A 7,135-nucleotide genomic window follows, 5' to 3' on the forward strand; every position below is an offset into this window, starting at 1 on the left:
CTATCGGACTCCGGCTAGGTGTGGTGGGTGAACCCTTGATGATTGTTTCTCCTGAGCTTCATGGCTTTTTTCGCCTCATTCCCACAGACAGTGCCAATCTATTTCTACCGATCTTTGGATTGCTGATATTGATTGCCTTTATCAATCTGTAGAACAATAACAGGTTAGAGAACTTGCTAGAATTGGCTCCATTCGAACCCTTCAATGCTCAAGTCAAAGAAAGGGTTTGGATAATGGTGTGGGAGAAGAGACGAATGAGAGTCTCAGTATATTGGAGTTGTGTCACAGTCATCGTACCTTTTTCATGGAGGGATTTTAGATCTATATATATACACGAGTTCCGTCCAAAATTGCGTCATGCTGTAGCCATCTACGATTGCGTCGTAACCACATTTGGATTCAATATAACTATCCAGGATCATGTTGTAAACGCATGAGGGTGTGGCGTAATCTTTTAGGGCCATTATGGTAATCTTAATCTCTCGACATTATAGGAGTGCATGTCCACATAATATAGGGAGCTGCCACTCGAGGCAAGAGGGCTCAAGGCAATCTAGGATGGATGCCAAGCTAAATGGCTATCTGTCTGAGATGCAGAACTTTGCATCTGGCACGTCGGGCGATGCATGACCTCGAAGGTCAATTGCTTTTGCTCTATTTGACCAAGCTTTTAAATAGGTTGAGGTAGACTCGGTTTGATAATACAAAGTGTCGCATCAGCTTTGAGTTGAACAAATCCAAATATGCCATATCATCATGTTTATTTTCCACCATATCATTAAGGATTAGTAATAATTCAGCTCTTTCATCGAAAAAATAAGTCAGCTCTTTCGTCAAAAAAATAATTCAGTCCAATATATGCAACCTCTTTCTCTTCATGCATGATATTACAAGATAAGTATCACTCTCTAGAACATGGCTAATGATTGTCTGAGGCAGCAAACAATACTATGCATTGAAAGAGAGTTTATTGAAATGCAATTGTCTTTTCTAGAGATTAAGCAAATTTTCTAAAACTTCTGCAACTTAAAGAGCTTGCACAATAATTAATATAAACATAAATCACGAGTCCAAGTAAGTTTCGTTTTTGCCATCCAAAATCTTGGCATAACTATTTCACTTCAGAGGGGGAAAAAATGGTCTCCATTCTTGTTGCTCACGCTCCTGCCCTCGCATCTTCCTTCGCCTTCCGACTCTGCCCTCCCCAGCGCCACCCCCTCCCCCACCTCAAAGCACACTCCATCTGGTCCCAGCACACAACCTATTTTACATCCCGAATCGAGTACAAAGGTCAGCAGTGTTCCTTCCTGTGACAATATATGATAAAAGATGTGAGACCCTGGAACTGGGCCCGGTCCATTTGACCGGCCCAGTCCCAAACCTTAGGCAACGGGATGGAATTCCTTCCATCCCGAAGCAGAAGGAAGCCCTGTTTTTAGGGCTTCCTCTCCTTCTCCTTGAAGCCATCCGAACCACAGCCGCCGCGTCTAGTCGGGGGGTCTTCTTCCTTGGGTTGCCGGCTGAGAGAGAGGGAGAGAGCCATTAAAATCGGGATAGCTTTGGCACGGGTGGTCTTCCTCTTCCACCATTGCCGTCGGAGAGGAAGGAGCCGCCGGAGAGGGAGGAAGCTGCCGGACCTTCACCGGGGCTGAGGTAAGGAATCCTAATCTTTATCTCTTTGCAGTACCATTTGATAATTAAAAAAAAAAGAGAAAAAGAAAGAAAGAAGAGGAGAGGGAAGAAGGAGAAGGCTGACCGTCGCGGGGTCTTCTTCTCCTCCCGTCTGCATGCCTCCTCCGCAGGAAGAAGGAGCGCGCCGGCCGTCGCGAGCGTCGCCGGCCTCAACTTGGCTTCTTCCGAGCTCGCCGACCTCCCTTCACGGGAGAAGAAAGAAGAAGAAAGAAAGGGGGGGAGGAGAAGAAGTCGGGAGAAGAGGAGGAGGAGAAAGAAAAAGAAGAAAGAATAAAGAAAGGGGAGGGAAGGAGATGAAGTCGGGAGAAGCTTCTGGAGAAGAAGAAAAGAAAAGGGAAGGAAAGAAAAAAAAAGAAAAGAGAAGAAAAGAAAAGAAAAAAAAGAAGAAAAGAAAATAATAATAATAATAATAATAATAATAATAATAAAAGAAGGAGGGTGGTTTACGGGTATGAACCCGAATCCGAACCCGAACCCGGGGTGCTAGACACTTCTGCAGGGTCGGCCCTGGAAGAATGTTAAAATTTAAGTTTTATATATATTGTAATTAATTTTAAAAGAAAATATAATTTTTGGATATTAGGTTCTGCGAGAAATTTGTGAGATTAATTGGATTTGTTGTGGATCGCGTACAATGTAAGTAATGAACTGCCTTCTCTAGACTCTTCATTTATATAATATTATTTTTGCATCGAATAAATTGTTAATGAATTTATATGTGATTTATGAATTTTACGAGATGATGCTTTGAATGAAAAATGGATATGTGAATTGGAATAATATTTTTCGGACTATTGTTATATTACTGTTTGTACATTGTATATGCGTATTTAGATCGGATTATGATATATCTATTATGTTACAAAAGAATTTTGATGTGCATCAAATTTAGAACTCTCAGCCTGGCTATGTTCTGGACCCTGCCAATAGGGGGTTATGCATTGGCAATTCTGGCCCCACCACAGGGTATAAGTATGGTATTCTGGCCCACTCCGCAGGGTATAAGTGCGGTTCTGTTTCTGGCCTAGCCACAGGGTATAAGTGTGGTCGTAGCTAAAGGCTGATGAGATGAATATGATTTGTTTCGAATCAGATTTATGATTATGTATATAGATATTTGAAAAATACGAATTTTAATGAATTTGTGCTTGAAAAGGAATTGATTATGTTATTATGTTGATTCATCGTAATTTGTATTTATATTTTATGTTATTATATGAATTGACTAGTTAAGGTGTTTATTACTTACTAGGCTGTCTAGCTCATTATACAATTTCTTGTTGTTTTACAGATTCTGAGAACTAACCTATCGGGAATTTAAAATGGGAGAGCGACTAGAAGAACTGAAGCACAAGTTATCCTAGATTAGGCTTTATTTAAATTGATGTTTTATCTTTATTGTTCCGCTGCGTATTTAGAACTGTGAGACTATATAATTTGGATCAGTCAATGGAGTAAGATTACATTTATTTCAGTTGAATTATTTTAGATATATATTTATAAAATTGAGATGTTTGGTTTAGATGCCTTGCATGCTCGTCGGGAGAGTTCCCTACGGGTGTGCGGCGGTTGACGGAACCCCCGGCTCGCGATCTCGGGCCGGGGGCGTGACAACTTTTATGGTATCAGAGCATAATTGGATAAATAATGAGATAAGAAAATCTGACATGACATGAGTATAGGTGGGTAGACACTAGGGACATTGGGACGTTAGTTTATGATGATTGTGGCAACCATTCTATGTACTTGTAATGAATTGGTAAGCTTATTATTGGCATGCTGCTATCTGATAGACATAGGTCAGGATGCCTCCACGTCGGACGAGAAAGATTACTTATAGAGCTACTAATAAGGCACCCAACCCGCAAAATGACAGCATACCCCAACAAGCTGGTAACACCCCTCAGCAGGAGAGAGTTGTCAATCCTGCTAGTGATACTCAGACAGGACAACAAGAGCCGGGCCTAGGCCAAGTTATGCAGACCATAGTGGCCTTATGCAGATACAACAGCAGGTGCAACAGCAGTTGCTCTAACAACAAGCGCAGTTGCCCCAGACACAACCACAGCAAGGACGAGGGGAACAGTGTGAACAGCGTAGCAGTATAGCTGAATTTAAGAGGCTGGCTCCTCTAGCTTTCAAGGGGACTACAGAACCGTTGGAAGCAGATAATTGGCTTATAGAGATGGAAAAAGCATTTGCTGTCTTGAGATGCCAGGATGATGAAAAGATTTTGTTTGCATTATACATGATGCAAGGTGAGGCATTCAACTGGTGGCGGATGTTGGAACATAAATATGAGCAGGATAGGGAGCCACTCACTTGGGAAAGATTTTGAGGAGCATTTTATGATAAGTATTTTCCTCGAAGTGTAAGGACGCAGAAAGAGCAGGAGTTTATTCACCTAAAGCAAAGAAATATAACTATTGCAGAATATGAAGCCAAATTTACCGAGCTAGCCAAATTTGTTCCAAAGTTAGTCGAAGATGAACTAGATCGAACGCATAAATTTGAGATGGGACTAAAGACTGAAATTAGAAAACAAGTGGTACCTTATGAATTGACTACCTATGCAGCTGTGGTAAATAAGGCTTTAATAATTGAAAGGGAAGTTATTGATGAACGGTTAGAAAGGGAAAGAAATCAAAAGAAGAGAAATAGGTCAAATGAATTTCAGAGGCAGAGCAATGAAAACGCCGAAAGTTCAAACAAGAAATTCACGAGTGACAACCTTAAGCAGATGAATATCAATAAATGTTCCAGATGTGGTAAGGCTCATGCTGACAAGAATTGCCATTGGAACACCAGTGCCTGTTTTAGATATGGTAAGATAGGTCATAAAATTGCAGACTGCCCATAAAGAAACGAGAATAGATCTACTCAGGCAATGGAAGGAAGCCAGGGGCCAAAGACTAAAGGAAGAGTATTTGCACTTACACAGTAAGATGCACAGGCTTCTGATGTGTTGACGACAGGTATTAATCTAGTCGCAATATTTATTTCTATTTATTGTCTAACCATACCCACTGCTCTTTGTTAGATAACTCATTATACTGCTAGAAAAGATTAAATAGTTACATAACATTTTTGATTAGTTGTCAAAAGAAGAATATGAACTTTTAAATTTCGAAAGTGTTCACACGGATTAAGACATAATAATGAATGTACCAATAAGCAAGTAATTCTAGGGGAAAAAAAATCTAGACTTGACATGGGTATGTTGAGGTTTAAAAAAGTATGTGCAGAGGAAGTGTGGTGAATGGAATTATTTGACATTGGTCAGACAAGATGACTTTGATTTGAAAAGTGTTATGACTTGATTTGAAAGAAGTATTTCCTACTCTTGAATTGCATGTACGAAAATTTCGTGGACGAAATTTTTTTTAGGAGGGGAGAATGTGAGACCCTGAAACTGGGCCCGGTCCATTTGATGGAATTCCTTCCATCCCGAAGAAGAAGGAAGCCCTTTTTTTAGGGCTTCCTCTCCTTCTCCTTGAAGCCATCCGAAGCACAGCCGCCGCGTCTAGTCGGGGGGGTCTTCTTCCTTGGGCTGCCGGCCGAGAGAGAGGGAGAGAGCCATTAAAACCGGGATAGCTTTGGCACGGGTGGTCTTCCTCTTCCACCATTGCCGCCGGAGAGGGAGGAAGCTGCCGGACCTTCACCGGGGCTGAGGTAAGGAATCCTAATCTTTATCTCTTTGCAGTACCATTTGATAAAAAAAAAAAGAAAAAAAGAAAGAAAGAAGAAGAGAGGGAAGAAGGAGAAGGCTGACCGTCGCGAGGTCTTCTTCTCCTCCCGTCTGCATGCCTCCTCCGCAGGAAGACAACTTGGCTTCTTCCGAGCTCGCCGACCTCCCTTCGCAGGAGAAGAAAGAAGAAGAAAGAAAGGGGGGGAGGAGAAGAAGTCGGAAGAAGAGGAGGAGGAGAAAGAAAAAGAAGAAAGAAGAAAGAAAGGGGAGGGAAGGAGATGAAGTCGGGAGAAGCTTCTGGAGAAGAAGAAAAGAAAAGAAAAGGGAAGGAAAGAAAAGAAAAGAAAAGAGAAGAAAAGAAAAGAAAAAAAAGAAGAAAAGAAAATAATAATAATAATAATAAAATAAAAGGAGGAGGGTGGTTTACGGGTATGAACCTGAATCCGAACCCGAACCCGGGGTGCTAGACACTTCTGCAGGGTCGGCCCTGGAAGAATATTAAAATTTAAGTTTTATATATATTGTGATTAATTTTAAAAGAAAATATGATTTTTGGATATTAGGTTCTGCGAGGAATTTGTGAGATTAATTGGATTTGTTGTGGATCACGTACAATATAAGTAATGAACCGCCTTCTCTAGACTCTTCATTTATATAATATTATTTTTGCATCGAATAAATTGTTAATGAATTTATATGTGATTTATGAATTTTACGAGATGATGCTTGGAATGAAAAATGGATATGTGAATTGGAATAATATTTTTCGGACTATTGTTATATTACTGTTTTTACATCGTATATGCATATTTAGATCGGATTATGATATATCTATTATGTTACAAAAGAATTTTGATGTGCATCAGATTTAGAACTCTCAGCCTGGCTATGTTCTGGACCCTGCCAATAGGGGGTTATGCATTGGCAATTCTGGCCCCACCACAGGGTATAAGTGTGGTATTCTGGCCCACTCCGTAGGGTATAAGTGCGGTATTCTGGCCCACTCTGTAGGGTATAAGTGCGGTTCTGTTTCTGGCCTAGCCACAGGGTATAAGTGTGGTCGTAACTAAAGACTGATGAGATGAATATGATTTATTTCGAATCAGATTTATGATTATGTATATAGATATTTGAAAAATATGAATTTTAATGAATTTGTGCTTGAAAAGGAATTGATTATGTTATTATGTTGATTCATCGTAATTTGTATTTATATTTTATGTTATTATATGAATTGACTAGTTAAGGTGTTTATTACTTACTGGGTTGTCTAGCTCATTATACAATTTTTTGTTGTTTTACAGATTCTGAGAACTAACCTATCAGGAATTTAAAATGGGAGAGCGACTAGAAGAACTGAAGCACAAGTTATCCTAGATTAGGCTTTATTTAAATTGATGTTTTATCTTTATTGTTTCGCTGCATATTTAGAACTGTGAGACTATATAATTTGGGTCAGTCAATGGAGTAAGATTACATTTATTTCAGTTGAATTATTTTAGATATATATTTATAAAATTGAGATGTTTGGTTTAGATGCCTTGCATGCTCGTCGGGAGAGTTCCCTACGAGTGTGCGGCGGTTGGCGGGACCTCCGGCTCGCGATCTCGGGCCGGGGGCGTGACAAGTGTGAGGACTCGTGCGGGCGTGTGTTTAGTCTCACATCGGTTATTTGCTAGGTAGATCTTGGGTACTTATACAGGATCAAGGAACCCAAATAATAACTTCCGGCTAGCCATTTTGGGTGAGGTCCTG

The 7,135-nt window shown here is 40.3% G+C and overlaps 1 long non-coding RNA gene across 1 annotated transcript; it reads right to left on the bottom strand.

Moving 5' to 3' along the window:
- Nucleotides 1–828: 828 nt before the first annotated feature.
- On the bottom strand, nucleotides 829–1,965 carry LOC113463769. The gene is made up of 2 exons (XR_003388603.2): nucleotides 1,757–1,965; nucleotides 829–1,648 (listed from the first exon to the last, which is right to left on the bottom strand). It is a non-coding gene; the product is annotated as an uncharacterized LOC113463769 (long non-coding RNA).
- Between the last annotated feature and the right edge of the window lie 5,170 nt (nucleotides 1,966–7,135).

Source organism: Phoenix dactylifera, unplaced genomic scaffold, assembly GCF_009389715.1.
Source record: "Phoenix dactylifera cultivar Barhee BC4 unplaced genomic scaffold, palm_55x_up_171113_PBpolish2nd_filt_p 000164F, whole genome shotgun sequence".
In the NCBI taxonomy this organism is placed as follows: domain Eukaryota; kingdom Viridiplantae; phylum Streptophyta; class Magnoliopsida; order Arecales; family Arecaceae; genus Phoenix; species Phoenix dactylifera.